Below are 16,593 nucleotides of genomic sequence, written 5' to 3' on the forward strand. Positions count from 1 at the left end.
TTGTCTCTGTTTTGCTAAATCATATTTCAGCTTAAGACGAGCTTTGTCATCTGCGTGTCTCTGGGGGATGACAGCTGCACTGTTATACCACCTCCTGCTGCTGATAAAAGTACTCCAAAAAAATGACCTACTTTTGGGTGGGAGTCTTGTCTCCTCTGACAGGTTGCAAAAGTGTAAAGGCATTTTCTTTGTTTATCACCATGAGTTTTGATAGTCTGTATCCTCCCTGGGCCATTACTGTTTGACAGCTTTTTTTTGGTTACATACTTGATTATTTATCCCTTATTGTCCTCTGAGAAGAAGTATCTTTCTACTCACCCTAAAACTTTGTGGGATTGATAGAGATTACTTACTTCTCCTGGAGTAAGCTTGGTATTCTGCAGTACCCTCTTTCTGTCCAGCCAGATGTGCACAGCTGCTGGAATTAGTTTTTAAGGCTTTTATCTCGACTGATTTGGAGAGATGAAGCATCCTTTTAATGTCTCCTCTGGTCCTCATTGTTCATCTGACAGTGCTTTTCCTATTTGTTGCCCCAGAGGCACCAAGGGAGACCATGGACATGATTTATAAGGCACTGTGTGAATTTGTTGTGCTCCTTGAACTGAAAGTCTTGGTCCATACTGAATGCACCAGACAGAGCGGCGAGGCAAGGGTGTTCCTTTCAGTCTTACTCTGGCTGCATCAGGAGTCAGTGGAAGAGCCAGGAACATGAAATCAACACTTCTGAAATGCTTCACCTTTCATTCCTATTGCTTTGTCTTGGCAGCAGCTCCTCTCTCAACACAGCAATGTGTTGCCAGTGACTTCGTGAGAAGCTGGACCTGTTGCTGCTTCTGTCATCTAATTGTTACATTAGGAAAACTGAGAGGCTTCATTTTCAGAGTAGCACATTGTTTGCAGTGAAACATCAGATCCTTCTGTGCTTGTGTGTCCCTGTGTAGCTTAGCAGGCACGGAAGACATGATGGTTAAGGTAATGAGCTGGAGATAGTAACTTACAGTTTGAAGCTTCTGATGGAACAAGTCACCTAATGGCCTTGTATTCCTGTTCTGCATCCATGAAATGAAGATTCATGTTCTTCCTTTTCTGTGCAAAGTTCAGGATGATGGGTCAGTTTGTACTTGATGTAGTGTGGCAGAGCACTTCCTTTAGTGAAGGTGTTTTTAGCATTGCCATTGCCTGCCATAGTAAATGTCTTTTCTTCGTTTGTGCCTCCCTAGAGCCTTATTTTGCTGTGGATGATAGTAAGAGTGTGACTTGAAATTCAGAATTGCCTCTGTGATTTTATTAAGTTAAATATGTAATATATGTATATTAAGCAGAAGTGTCTGAAAGGTGATGATGTGCTCTTTTCTAGGACTGAGAAAGTGAAACCACTTCAGCTGCTGGTATTTTTCAGGCACACTTTTTTGGTGATGAAAGGAGTTCTGTTCACAGCAGTGGCTCCTCCTTTTACCATCTAGAACATGATAGTGATTGCAACACTTGTGAGCAAAAGTTGCATAAAAGGTAAGTTGAGTACTGGCAAGGCCTCTGCAGAATCTTGTTGCTCTGATTCCTGGATGTGGTTTGTGTGCCCCACTCCCCCCTCTCAAGGGACAAAGCCCTTGCGAAATGTCACTAGAACCCCGATCAACTAGTAAGGCCAAGTTTCTCTGGACTACTAACCAGCCTTAAGCCTCCTGTGAGGAAAATCCTAACAGCTGGAGGCAGTGTTGAAAATCAAAACCACCCCAAGCAGTCTTCTTTGCATCTGAGTTTTCACATTTGTGTCCTGAACGGGATTTGTAAATCTATTGCATGGGCTGGCCATGGGTTAAAGGACACTGGGTGAATAAGGATTATTGGTTTCATTATGTAACATTGTGAAACATTAATGCTTTCATTGGCTTGTCATTGTGACTGGAGGTGTGAGGAGGTTGCCTACACCAACCCTTGGGCTTGCTGAGCTGCTTGGTAAATTTCTCCACAGCCCAGAGTTCAGGTCACCTTATGGTAGCCAGGTAAGTGTAGAAAGTTTCCCTTTGCTTTCAAGTTAGTGTCAGTTAGCTGTAGCTAACCTTAACAGGCCCCTCAGCCTACTTTAAAATGAAAACATCCTCACCTACCCCAAACTGGAAAGGCTTTTTGTAGTATTTGTCTTCATTAGGACTTCCTGTCTTAATGAAGCACTGTCAGTGCTTTAGAAACTCCAACAGGCAGTTGAAAGTTGAGAAGCCTGAGGGGTCTTCCTACCACCTGTCCCTCCTTGCTCCTGCTGTATTGCTACTGCCCTCTTCTGCATTCCATAGAGTTCCCATCCTGCACAGTGCTGTTCCTATACATAGGAGAGTGTCCAGGATCAGTGCAATTGAAAACATTTAGGTTGCCTGATGCTTGGGTAGCAGTATGCTCATATCCCTAAGCTGTGGGAAGCAAAAACTCGTGACAGGAGTGCAGCCTGTTGTAGATTGTTGTTGGGTAGGATTCTTTTTCTGGGATAAAACGTATTTAAAATCAGGAAGGGATCTAAAGATGCTGAGAAGTTGTTTTTTACCCAGACTTGAGAATGAGAAGAAGGAAATTTATCAAGGACTGTATTAATTGTCTGATGAAAGAATGCAAAGTGCTTTTTTTCCCCCCCAGTATGGGTGCAGAAAATTGCAGTCTCCCTTCAGGCTGCAAAGGAAAGCAGCTCCTTTCTCTGCCCTCATGGCCTGAATCCTAAACTGCACAGCAGGTGGAGGGGCAAGATGAAGCACTGGTTAGTCTTTGTACCCACAGCTGCACTTGGTGGATAAGCCTTGGGCATGTGCACTGTCTTTTTAAGCATTGTTTTGTTGCTGATTCTGAGCTGCCTGCTACAAATGGAAGCAATTGCAAAAAGAAGACAGCAATGTGTGGTCCTTGGGCATTGACCTTGTTTGTTTTAGGGGCTGAAGGAGTTAATGGTAAGTAATGTTAATGCTGCAGTATTTTCACTTAGGAGCTTTCCTCTCCAGATTGATTTTGTTAAAAGCCAATTCAAAAACCTGGGTGCTGCAGGGTTTGGTTTTGTACATATATAAAAGATTAGGAATGTTGGTCTCGTCCTCTTCTCTGTTCTGTTTCTGCCTTGCCCTTCTTCCCCAAGGTATGGCTGTTTAAGATAAAAACACAACTCATGTTGGGAGAAGTACAGCAAAGAAGTTTGAACATCCTAAAGCTTTATGCAACTGATGGCATCGAGAGCTGTGGCACATTAGCACAAGAGAAGAAGAAAGATATTCTCAGCTCTACAGCATCGTGCTTGTACCCACTGACAGTGTTCTGCAGGGGCAGGGAAGACACAGCAGGAATCATCAGATGCACCTCCAAAACGTAAATCCTCATCAATTTAGAAAGCCTGAGCAGGCTGTGACAGGGACTCTTCATCCATTGCCTGGTGTGACAGCCATCATATACAAAGAGCTCTAAACCACTTTCAGAAGTTGAGTCTTTATACTTAATCCAATGTGCCCAGAATTTGGTTTATAGCCATTTATAATCTTTCCTTGCTGCCTCTGCTGGTTGTCATGCAGGCACTAAATTGTCAGGCTCTCCCTTTTTAAACCTTCCTTACCCATAGGTACTAGCCAGTATATAATACCTCTTCCCTTGCTTATATCTATCTATGTTTTCCAGGTTTGAATTTAACTAGTTAAAGTAATTGCCCTCAAATGCCACAGGGACTTTTGGAGCCTGGTGCTGCTACTTCTGAAGAAGAGCTTTTGTGCTTTCAGTCTTCTTCATTTTTTTTTTTTCTTAGCTGTATTAACTGAGTATCTAATGATTTCTGCAAACATCCTCCTTGTTTCTGATCCTCAGAGCCAGGCCATGAAGACATGCATGGGCTGTTTTAGGAGCAGATGGGAGTGTGAAGGGCTGTGGCAATGGCATGTAATTGCAGAGAGACCACTCCTGGCAAGCAGAAGGAAAGCTATCATTAACCAGATGGTGAGCTCTGCTTGCTTCTTACCTGGGCTGTCTGGCAGTGGGAGGTCCCACCAAGCTGTTGAGTCCTTGGACAGTCCATTGCCTTCAAGAGATGGATTTTTGGGAGTTCACAGAGTGACCTGCTCAGGAACAGCTTTTCTCATGCCTGAGGGAATTTCTGCCTTTCTCTTGCACCCATCACTCCCTCCTTTTCAAACAATGAATTCTTCTGCATAATGTATTCTTTAAGAAAAGAGGAAAAAGCAAGAGCAACTGATTCAAGTTGATGCTATTTAACCTTCCTGGACAAGGTGATAGGAGCACTGAAGGATAAAAATCCTCCTTTGGAGATGTTCATGGTGTGGTGATAGTGCCCTTGAAGGTCTGGTAAATCTCCAAGAACTGTATCAGCCTAATGCCTTGAAAGCAGATAACAATAGGCCCTACGGCTGCATTACTCGGTTGAGTAGCTAAGTGGATAGGGGGATGTTTTAGCTGGATGCAGTCCCTGTGCTGAAGGATCTCAGATAGCTCTGTTAGCTGCTATTAGAGCACAGCTGACCAGGACCAAATAATTGCTATATAATTTAATGCCAGTACACACAGCACACACTAATGCATTTGCTCCCCTAAAGAAACGTTTTGTCCTCTAAATCTGTTCCTGCCGGTTCCTCAAAGTCATCCTGCAGCTTTCCATGTCCCCTCATGCATCTTAAATGAGATCAGTAACTTCCTAGACTGGCTCTAATGGAGTGGCTTGCTCCAGAGAGCTGCTCTCTGAAGCTGAAAGCAATGCAGTCCTAAGGAAATCCTGCTGAGTAAGGGTAGTTTCTGTTAATGTGTAATCAAGTCATGATAAGACCAGCTAATAAAGATAAGGTTCTCTACAAGTGGCATGGGACAATGAGCAGGGAAATAGAGTATGGAAAACTCTGTGATTAATCATGACCCCTGGCTGCATTGTTCAAACGGGGAAAAAAAGAAAAGAAAAAACATTCAGAAGAGGATGTATGAGCACATTACTGAAGGGGAGGCAGGGGAGGAGTCTAGGGAAGTAGCAGGCAGAGGCTCTGTGGCCATGAAGACAGCACCCTGACTCTGGGGAAGGCTATCTAAGGATAGTTCCATCTTGATGCCTCCATAGCTGAAAGGCCAGAGGGAATTCAGTCCCACTTGTATGCTTGATTTGTTCTTTTTATGTGTAGAGATGAGCTTGCTCTTGAGTACTCAGTGAGGGCTTTGGTGGAACAGGGGCTAGGTGTTGGAGGAGCTCAGGAGGAGCCCCAGATGAGCCTGTTGGCAGGAGTGGAGCAGCAGGGCAGGGCTGTGCATCCCTCTCCAGCCAAAGCAAGGGGCAGGACAATACAGACATCTCCTTGGTGTGATCTTTCACTTGGTGCTGTTATCACTGCAAGGATTGCTTACACTGGATATGTACCTCACTCCTTTGACCCAGGGTGTCAGTTAATCTGTAGGCTAAATCACTGGCCTATCAAGTTTGATCTTTTCCCTTTCAGAGGAACATCTTCAAATTGCAGGTCGTGTTAAAGTAAAAGGAAAGCTTACTGAACTTTAGAGGTTCCTTACCGGGCAGGGAACAATCCTAAAGTGTGTGTCGCCCAAATGAGGGCAATTCTGTGGGCTTGTATTTATTTCTGAGCAGGCCACTGTGTGTCAGGCTTCAGCTTGTTATGTGTTTGCCAGGAAGCAGCCACTAACTGGTACTGCAGCCCCAGTATAGAGCTGGTGACCATGGGTGGGAAGGGAAGTGAAAGAAAGAAGCATATTGGTGCCCTGGGTCTGCAAGCCCTCTTTCTGAACAGCAGCTGCCACAGATAGGATGTAGGCATAATTTATTAGGTTTTGTAGCCCCCCCTCCTTGTACATTTGTCTTGTAACTGGAACAGTGATGGTTTTAAGAAGCTGGTAGTCTGGGTCATATTTGAGGCATTGATCTAGTGCTGAACAAGCATAAGTGTCAATTAAGAAGTTGCTATCTGAACATGATAATTCAGGAAGTACATCATTCCAAAGAAGTGCTGATCCTTCCTGTCTGTGAGTTTGTTTCTTGGCTTAGCTGCTGGTGGCAATGGTTCAGGAATAGCAAATTAAAATCAGTTATGCAAGGCATGGGAAGTAGGGCTGTTCCAGCTCGCATCAAGGAGTGGATGATAAAAGCCTGATAAGCTCTGAGTAGCTCTTATATTTAGTCTTATGCTTATTGCATCAAAAATAAGCCAAAAAAGAGGAAAATATTACTGATGCTGTGAAGAATAATAAAGTTCACTATGCAGGATCCTGAGGAGACCTTGGTTTTGGCTCCACCATCAGAAATTTGGGATGAGGCTTGCTGAGTCTGTTAGCAACAGATCACCAGAAGTTGTTCCTGTGAAAATTGCTCCATGCCTGTGTCCCTTCAGTTCTTTTGCAACTCTTTAGGTAAATCAGCAGCTTCTGCCAGAGAGTCAGGATTAGGAGGAGAGCTAGGAGTTACAACTCTGGCAGGCTGAGGCTGCAGATGGCCACAAACAGTGGTTCTGGGAGAGGTGGGAATTGCTCTTTTTCAGAAGGGGTGTCAGCACTGTGGTGAAAATTTAAACACGGTGTGGTTTTGCTTGGTGAAGGTCAGTGCAGCAGCATCTGCAGCCACCCTGAAGTGGTGGGTGGTGCTTTTAGGGAGTGAAACCATTTCTCTGCTGACAGGGGCCACCTGGAAGTTATTTGTGAGCAGAAGAGGAAAGCTTCAGCAACTAGTATGACTTCAGTTCTCAAGTCACTTGTAGGAAAAAACCAAAAATCAAAGAAAAATCTCCTCCAAAAAGAATAAAGGGGAGTGTGAGAGACTCAAGGAATAACTCAACCCCCTGAAAGGCCAAATACATCCTCAGCAAACCTCTTCTGCAGCGTGACTCACTGCTGCCCAGCTGAGGACAATGCACTGAAGGCATCCTTCAGTGCCACCACCCCCCTGCCTGCTCGCTCAGGGAGAGGTGTACTTCATCTTTGTTTAGATGCTGAAATGCCCTTGAAAGCAAAATCCCCTGAGAGGAGGTGGTTTGGAGATAAGTTTGTGTTTGGCAAAGCTCTGCTTGTGCTGCAGGGCTGTAAAGTGCCACAGCCATGGTAGCCAGCTCTCTAGGATGGTGCCTAATGCAATTACACTGCAGCACTTTGTGGCCAGCACTGATGCTTGGGCCAGGGTCCTTCCCTTGGCATAAAACTGCTGTCTGTGAGTGCAAAAGCAGAGCGGTGCTGCCCAGCTTCAGGCACAGGCCAAGTACGAAGAACACAAATCCCTCAGTGGCCTCCTGCGATTTAGACAGGCAGAACTCCCATGCTGGAGGACAAAACTGCTCTCTTTGGATAAGAGCTTATCGTTCTCGAGGCTGGCCCAGCCGAGCAGAGCAGCCCATGCTTCAAAAAGCAAAGTAATTAATTCTCCGTGCTCCCAGCCGCAGCGCAGCAGTCTGCGTTGTGCAGTGCCGCACCGCAGCCGGCCACCGGGAAACTTCCTTCCCAATCAAGAGAAGCATTACGGCAGGCTTGGGTCTGCCTTTTCATGGCACTGAAGACAATGTCGGCCTTGCCTTTCCATGACCTTCAGTGTGTAGCTTCATGTTAGAATTTCCATCTTCCCACATTCAAATGCTGGCACTGGAAAAAAAAGAAAAGATTAAAATTCCTTTTGTTTAAATCCCCAGTAGTGAGCCTGAGAGCATGCAGCCCTGCAGAGGTGGTGATAGGGCTTGGCTTGTGCTCCTGCCTCTAGGCTGTTCACCTGGGCTCTGTCAGCATCCTGGAGAGTGGGTAGAATACATATAGAATAGACCAGGTTGGAAGAGACCTTCAAGATCATCGTGTCCAACCCATCAACCAATCCAACCCACCTAAACAACTAACCCATGGCACCAAGCACCCCATCAAGTCTCCTCCTGAACACCTCCAATGATGGCGACTCCACCACCTCCCCAGGCATTCCAATGGGCAATCACTCTCTCTGTATAGGACTTCTTCCTAACATCCAACTTAAACCTCCCCTGCTGCAGCCTGAGACTGTGTCCTCCTGTTCTGGTGCTGGCCACTACTGTTTTATTCTCATGGAGGGGGCATTTCTCTTTCTCACACAGCACTCCAGGACATGCCATGACCTCTTGCTTTAAGAGAAAGAGAAATGCCCCCTCCATGAGAATAAAACAGTAGTGGCCACAATTGCTAACCAGACTGGGAGGAATAGCTGGTACTTTCTGTGGGGCTCCCCAGAACAAGTTTCCCTAAAAATGGGAGGCAGGGAAGTTATTTAAGGAGAGACTTGAAGGTAGAGGCAATTAAGGCAGGAACATGAAAGCTGCCCAGATAGCTGCACTGAGGCAGAGGGCTGTCTCAGTGGGATCATGTGAGATGCAGGTCCCTGAGGAGCCCTGGTTCTAGCTTTCTAGCTCACTCATTTCTGCCCTTGTGTCTTTGCCTCTTGGAAAGAAAAAGGCTTTGGGTGAAAGAATAAGAAAAACAGGTGAAATGGCAATGATTTGATGCAAATATAAAATGAAGCTTCCTTGCTGGAAGTCAAGACAAGGCCAAGCTGAATTCCAGCTCTTGCCTTTAGCACATTTATTTTGCAGTCTCGTGAATAACTACATAACAACTCTTAGCTTCTCTGTCCATAAACTTGGGTTAATGCTATCATTCCTTTAACTATTTCATACATGTGTTGCAGACCTAATGATTTTGTTTTAGATTAAGGTTGCTGCACATTATATCTTACATGATACAATGCAGTGGTGTGATCAAGGCTTCTAAAAATTACTAAGAGTAAGGAGAGGATGAGTTTGTGCGTTAAGCTTCACAGATGTCCCATTCTACTGTGGCCGAGTCAACTTGCTGGCTGTGTGGCTCTCAAAGTGTGCTTAAGAATTGTAGTATAATCACAGCAACCATTTTGGAGCATCAGGTCTGGTGGAAAGGAGGAAACAATGGAAAAACCCTGCTTTTGCTTGCTGCACTCTAGATGTGTGATCAGGTCTGACAATTACCAGGTCACTCAGCTCTTGCCTCCATCCTTGCCAGAGCTTGCAGAGTAATCTGATTGGGACATGGTTCAGCTGCGGGACACTTGAGAAGCCCTGCCTTGGGTTTTATGCTGCTTTTCCATTCCTTCACTGCACCTCTCACATTCTCTTGCTCTTCATGCAGTCACTTTTCCTGCTGTAGTTTCAGAGTTATGCTCGAGTCATAACTGCTTTCTCATAGTTACTGACCAGATGAGTACAGCAATCCCTACAATGTTGCCTTTTGTGCCTTTGTAATTAATTAGTTTTCCTCCTGTGAGCCAGTGTGATTCCAGGATGTGTCTTTTTGCTACCTAGCAGTTATCTGAGGGCCACAAGAAGATGGCAGGGCAAGTTTCAGTGATGAGGAGTTCTGCTAATGGCAAAGAGAGTGCACATTTATAGAATAGAATAGAATAGACCAGGTTGGAAGAGACCTTCAAGATCATCGCGTCCAACCCATCATCCAACACCACCTAATCAACTAACTCATGCAACCAAGCACCCTGTCAAGTCTCCTCCTGAACACCTCCAGTGAGGGCGACTCCACCACCTCCCTGGGCAGCCCATTCCAATGGGCAATCACTCTCTCTGTGTAAAACTTCCTCCTGACCTCCAGCCTGAACCTCTCCTGGCGCAGCCTGAGACTGTGTCTTCTTGTTCTGGGTTGCCTGGGAGGAGAGACCAACCTCTGCCTGTCTACAACCCCCCTTCAGGTAGTGGTAGAGAGTAATAAGCTCACCCCTGAGTCTCCTCTTTAGGCTAAGCAGCCCCAGCTCCCTCAGCCTCTCCTCATAGGGCTTGTGTTCCAAGCCCCTCACCAACTTTGTTGCCCTTCTCTGGACACGCTCCAGCAAGTCAACCTCCTTCCTAAACTGAGGACAGAACTGGACACAGGACTCGAGGTGTGGCCTAACCGGTGCAGTGTACAGGGGCACTTATTTCTTAGCTGATTGCTAATTATAGCTTGGTTGTGCATTTCTCTAGATTTTACATTCTCAACACATAATTATCATTATGTTGTAATCAAAAAGATTTCTTGCATAACCCAGAGTTCCCCCTCCAGTCTGTCAGGGTCCACATGGTGCTGGGACACTCTTCTTCTCAGGCTGATCCCTGTAACTGCTGGCCTTCACTGTACAGATGCAGACTCCTTGCCCCACTCACTGGCTGACTTTCAAAGCAATGCATAACATGAATTTCCCAAAGGTTAATTTGGGGATGGTGCCACTGCTGTGACATGCTTGAAAAGGAAGGGGCTTTAAAAAAAGTGAAAAATGAAGCATTTAGCCTGTTTGGGACTTCTGCCCCAAAACTTCCTAGGGTCAGATTGAATGGTGTTTTGAGCAACCTGATCCAGCCACCTCTGTCCACTTCCCACTGAATGAAATGATCTTTGAAAGCTCCTTCCCCCACAAACCATTTTGTGATGCTGATATTCTCTGCTGTCCAAGCAGTGTCTCACTACCGTCTGTTTGACCTGTCCTAAATTGTGCTTGGAGTCCCCAGATCTCTGACAGCAGTAAGGAGTTAGTGGCAGCTGATTTACTGAGCAGCACCCTTTGCAGCACATTATGGACCTGGCAGAAGTAATGTGTGTGTGTGTGGAGAATAAAAATCCATCCTCTTGTCAGCATACAAGCAGACTAAATTAAGAAAGTAGAGGCCACCCCCTTTAAGTTGTTTCTGCCTCCCAAGTGATAGCTTTTTCTGCAAACCACATTTAAAAAGCAAGTGTTGCACAAGTGCAGGAATCTGATTATTCTTTTTTTCATGTGTGTCAATTAGATTTCTTCTGATGAGACCATTGCAAGAGACTTAGATTCAAACACATTGTGAAAGATGTCAATCAAAATCTGAGCAACAGGCACTGCTGGTCTTGGGGCTCTGCTCCTGAGCCATTCCCTTGCTGGGGGGTTTCACAAGGGGCAGGGCCCTGCTCTCAACCCCCCCGCCCCACCGTGGTGCAAGGACCAGGCTCCTGCACCAGGGAGGCGAGGCTGTGCAGGAGGAAACTCGGCGTCAGCAGCCTATTTTCATCCGTGTGCAATGAAACCCCATGGCCAAGGCTGTCCCTAATGGCTTCAGTGCACAAACAATGTCCTGATTGTGCCTCTCTGCTTGGACTCTCCTAGAAACGCAGTCACTGCATCTGTATTAATTAAAAACAAAGCCTGCTTGCAGTGCCCGGTTTGTGAACTCATTCCGGCAGTCACACTGAAGCAATCTTTGCAGGGACCTGGGTTGCTTTAAGGGAAAAAAATCTCCCCCAAACCGGTCACCAGAACAGCTTTCCCTGATGAAATCTGGCATCTGAAGGTTTGGTATCACACCACAACCTGCCTGTGCAAACCTACCTGGTGCTGCTGTTCTGCCAAAGCTGGCAACGGCCATACCAGTGTTTTGCAAGCCCATTTGTTTGCTGTGGGAGAGCCTCAGCTTTATTGTCTGTGTGATGACAGACTCCAGGGCCACTGCTATTGTTTTATTTGAATTGCAGAGATCTTAAAGACACCCAGTCCTGGCCCCTAAACGCACCGTGACCGGGGATGTACAAATGCAGGAAACCCAGGTGGGCATTGTTCTTCCTAAACCTCCTGCTGAGCTCTCTGGGAGCGCTGCTGGTTAAGCAAAGTAGGTCAGTGCTCCAGACGGGCAGACCTATGCATACATCAGGCAGGAGACACAAGCTGGAATATTAAGCCGCCAAGTAGCTGTTAAAAACTCTGCACAAGGGCAATTAAAACATTAGCATCCTTTTATGTAAGCAAAGCAGACAGAACTGGCAATTAGTTTCAATTACAGCTCTGAAGTCCTGGAGGAGTGTCCTCAAGAGGCATTTTCTGCTTTGGCCACCTGACACTTGGATCCTTTGATTTGACAACCCACACGGACCGGGCAGTAGGGATGTGACCGTGCAGGCATCTGCCTCCACACACGCACAAGAGTAGAATGTACAGGGCTGTGTGTGATGGGACATGTGCATGCCCCCTGTCAGGTCAGGCTGCCTTTGCCCCTGGAAGAGAGGAGATTGCTTCCCCACCTCTTGCTGTTGGCTTGTGACTGCCTCATCCAGTCGTTCCTCTTTGACACGGGACTGGACAACCTGATTCTTAGGGACGTTGCTGGGCACTTGCCGTTGCCCCCCTCCCTCAACACTGACCCATTGTGATGAGCATTCATAAAAATACCTTTGAGTGAGTTGTAGGGGTGGTTTCTTTCAGTCATTCACGTTGTGACTGAAACCAAAATAAAGGTGCCCCCAACCCCTCATTCCTAGGTGCTCTCTGACCCTGTTGCTTATGGAAGAGCCACTTAACATTGGGGAAATGGGCAGCTACTGGTGCTTAAGTTCACTTTAATCTGGTTAGCATTTACCAGTCTGACTATTTCAAAACCGGTTAAAAGCTCAATGATGTCTCTAAAGACACCGAGCTCTTGTACACCAAGGAGAGCTGGTGGGGGCTGAGTTGGGATTTAAAATAATACTGAAAAAAGACTAATAACAAAAAGAGAGAGAGTGGAAGAGGTTACCAAAAACGTTTAGCCTTTGTTTTATTGAGTTACAACAAATGAGCAACAAGTTAGAAAAGTTGGATTTCTTTGAAATGCCCTAGCATCCTATTTGTGCAGCGTACTGAAAGGTGGGCAAGCTTTCTGAACCCAGCTCATCAGAGGAACGCACTGCATGGCTCTTGCACCCACTCACCTACACACCCCCCTCTCCCTCCTCCTCCTCCTCCTCACATGTGCATGGACAGACATCCCCCCCTCGCCAATCCAGGTCCAAATTAGCAGTACTTTACAAAGAAAAGTGCACTCGGTAACCTAGGCTTGAGCTACAAATTCAGTGGCAAGGGTTAATCGGAAAGTTGTTGTGCGCTACCACTTCTAAAGCTGGAGGGCAGACCGTTGGTTATGGTGTCTGTTGTTGTATCAGCTGAAGAAACACAAGTTCAGATAATGAAGCGTCTTAATTTCCGTGCTCCAACCCCCCTGGGGGTTGTACTTGCATGTTTAAACAAAAAGTGCTAAAAAAAAAACCCGACAGGAAACCAAAAAAAAAGGCAAAAGCATTCTAGCCCAATCTTCAGCAACCCCCAGCTGGGGCTGGCTTGTGAAAAACTGAAGGACAGGAGCTGGAGAAGACTCGCCTTGCAGGAGCACAAAACAAAGCAGAAATTTAAATACTTCAGCCAGTAGCAGGTGGCCATAAACCAAAACAAACGTCAAAACAAGAATGAAACCAAACCCCCATCACTCCAGAACAACCCTCCCCAACCCTGCAACGCGTTTCAGTGGGCTGAAATGTAAACCGGGGTGGGGATCTGGGCTCAGATGTTGATCTGCACCAAAACTCCAAAGGCTGCAAATCTCTCTTAAAATGCTTCAGAAAAAAAAAACAAACCCAAAACAAACAAACAAACAAAAATCTTCTCTCCTTCTCCCACAAAGGAAACTCCCCTCCCCCAGACTACCCCCCCAGATTCTGCAATGGCATTCTATGCAAGAGTAACTTGCATGTATTAAAAAGTTAACAAAATTTCCACGTTGTACAAATCTCTTCCAGGAGAGAAAGAGGCTGGGCAGGAAAGTGGGTGGGAGAGAAGCTAAGGAGAAACCTATATACAAGGACCATTTCCTCTTTCTTTCTTTCCTTCTCTTGTTTTTTTTGATGCAGTAGTAGGACTTTGGCACTATGAACAATCCCATGATGATGCTCCGCGAGAGTACTTCTCGCCGTGCCTCTGAAGCGTGGTTTGAGACTTGGGAGTCGCAACACACTAAGTCATCCCCAGACGGGAGAGCAACTTTTCTTCTATTTTCAGACAGCATTTCCTCTTCAACATCAGGCCAGTGCAGCTGAGGAGCATCCCTGCAAAATTATAAAAGCAATGTATTATTTTTGAAGGCATGATGAAGGCAAGAAGTGCAAACACCCACTCAGGCTGGAGCTGCACGCAGCAGCACACGGCAGCTTTCCTGCACCATCCTCCTCGCCCCTCCAGTGGCAGTGCTTACCATAAACCTGGGCTAACCCATTATTTCACACCCTTTAGGAACGTTGCTGCCAGGTATATTACTTCCTACAGAAGGAGTGAGCTTTCCTGGCATCTGCAATGCAGAAAGCAAGGTGGTTGAGTCTGATAAAAAGGCACACCAACACCAAAGGCAGAAGTCCTCCCCTTGTGGCCTCCTCCATCCTTGTGACCTGCTCCTCCTAATTCACTGGAAAAAACCTAATTGCCACGTTAGGTTTTGCTTCCATCTCTGCAGCCCTGCATTGTGTTTCACCTTGGGTCTCTGATGCACCTCACTGGTTCCAGGTGAAATGGCAAATCATGCATGCTCCAGCCTTACTCCTTGAAGCTGCTTTAGGGTGACCACTGTTCTGCAGAAAACACTGATCGATTCCACACCGACTTCATGATGGTGCCTTGGAGCTCACCACCACTAACAGGAAGGAGATTTACAGCAGAGAAGGTGGTGGTGGTGGTAAAAAAAGTATGCATTCTTCTGAGAACAAAACCCAAATGACCTAGGCTAGGGAGACGATGCTGTGAAGAAAGCCAGTGATAGCAACTAACAACTCTGCCATGCTCTGGTCCTGCTCTCGTGTCAGAGCTGCAAAGTGCTGTATTTAATTTTGGAGGCGTTTGTTGTCCCCATTTGCACAAGCCTGACAAACACAGACTTAATTTTGACCTGTGCTGTTGGAAGGCAGGAATATCTCTGTTGATGGAAAGGGAGCCAGAACACTCTCTTGATAAAGCAGTTAGGCCTCCTAACAAGAGATAGATGAGACTTCATTACGCAGCCTGGGGCATTTTAGTGATGGCTTTAGTAAACCCTGCAGTAGCCACTCCACGTCTTGAAGGCCCTGGCCCCCTACTGTGCCAAGTCTCCTAGCCTCACTATTCAGGAAACCTGACATGCTCTGTGGAATAAATCCAAATTTGTCAAAAGCTTCAGAAGCATGAAGACTGATCAATGACAAATGATCACTCTAAACTACATACATCAAGCTGAGCAACAGCAGCACCATGTGCTTCTGCTCAGTGTAGGGTTCAGTGAAAGTTTCATGTAATGACTGTGTCTGTATGAGAGCCAAGAGGAGGAGAAATGCCCTATCAGCTCTCCAGTCCACCTCTTATGTCCAGCCAGGCTAGTGCCCCAACTCTTCCAAGGTACCAAGGAGTATGTTAGGACAAAACCAGACTTTCATATGACAAGAGGCAGAAACAAGGTCTTCATCAGGTCTTACGCAGTCTGTGCTTTTGAGTCATACCTGAATGTTACTAAGCTAGTAAGTACCTTGTTAATAGAAGCACTGATAGAAGCACTGGGTTTAGATAAAAACCATGTAAGATGGGCTCCATGAAGATAAGAGTGCTTGTCCAGAAGGAAAAAGGAGCCATCAGATAGGATTTTTCCATGGGTTTCATCAGTGCAGGGTATAATGCTTCCCGCTTTTGTGTCACAATGCCTGTGACACTGCAGGCACTGAAGAGCAGGCACTTGTGTTTCTGGGCTGAGACTTCCAGGGAGAATAAAGGAAAATGGAAAAGAGTTTGGGTTTTTGTCAAGTCACCAGGCCAGCATGCTGAGAAACAAAGAGCAAAGGACAAAACAAGCCTCTGATCTTACTGCATGGTCTTTGCAGTGGAAGTCCCTGCTCCAGTGCATCTCTTCTCAATGAGTGTACTTTACAACCAGCCACCAAAAAGCTCCTTGTCAAACGCATAACTCAAGTGAAAGTTTAACTGAGATCAAAGTTCTTACTAAATTTCCTCTCCGACAACACTCAAGTGTCTCCACAGCCCTGGAACCTTATGGTCAGCATCTATGCCAGGACACAAAGGCAGGAAATTCACCTGAACATACCCCATGCTGGTTGCAACCTATGCTGCTGGAAGAAGGTTGTTGAAAAGCTTGGTCTCACGATGCAGAAGGCTTGTAAGAAATAGTGGTGCCAGGCAACTCCCTCTCCTGCTGTCCTCCCCCTTCCCTCTCCTAGTCTGTGGTTTGCTTCCTCTCCTCAGCTGGAAGGGACAGATGATCTAGAGTAACATCCCCTGGAGAAAAAAAAGGCACTCCCACGATGCATCTATCCATCATACATTTGACTGTAGAAGGCACATCAGACTGGCTCTCCTTTCTTATGTGGCAGCACAACAGTGGCACCCCAGCATGCCTCCCGCTGATGTTCCCATGTCCTTCCCTCCTTTAATCTCTGCCTTTGCTACACAACCTGCTCTTCACATCCCTCATTACCCACTTCTGCAAAAGCATAACACGGGACAGTGTGCTGCATTACAGGCTGGAGCTTTAAGTTGCTTTGTGATACAGATCCTGGAATAACATTCCTCAAAATTAGCTGACACAATTCATAGCTCAAAATAAAACCACTGCAGGGTTTCTTTTTTCATCTCAAGAGAAAATGTCCAGGAGACTTTTGGACAAGGACTAAGTGAAGAGTCCCAAGCTATCCAGCTGGGCTGGCTGAGAAAAAACTACCCCTCTGCAAAGGCGAGCAGTTCAGTTCAAGTACTGTCAGCTGCAATAGAAGTGCAACTGTGGAGGGCTTCTAGGCAGTTCTGGGGGTTGAATTTTG

At 46.1% G+C, this 16,593-nt stretch overlaps 1 protein-coding gene across 2 annotated transcripts in view; it reads right to left on the reverse strand.

Moving 5' to 3' along the window:
• Positions 1-12,504: 12,504 nt before the first annotated feature.
• The window catches only part of ZHX2 (zinc fingers and homeoboxes 2), a 76,061-nt gene continuing 71,972 nt past the window's right edge, over positions 12,505-16,593 (reverse strand). For both annotated transcript variants that reach the window (XM_068158623.1, XM_068158622.1), the window contains exon 4: positions 12,505-13,854. The gene's annotated coding sequence lies outside the window, so the exon portion shown is untranslated. The remainder of the gene's footprint in view (positions 13,855-16,593) is intronic.

This window comes from Melanerpes formicivorus, unplaced genomic scaffold, assembly GCF_026170545.1.
Source record: "Melanerpes formicivorus ecotype bairdi unplaced genomic scaffold, bMelFor1.0.p_v2 SCAF_40, whole genome shotgun sequence".
Lineage (NCBI taxonomy): Eukaryota > Metazoa > Chordata > Aves > Piciformes > Picidae > Melanerpes > Melanerpes formicivorus.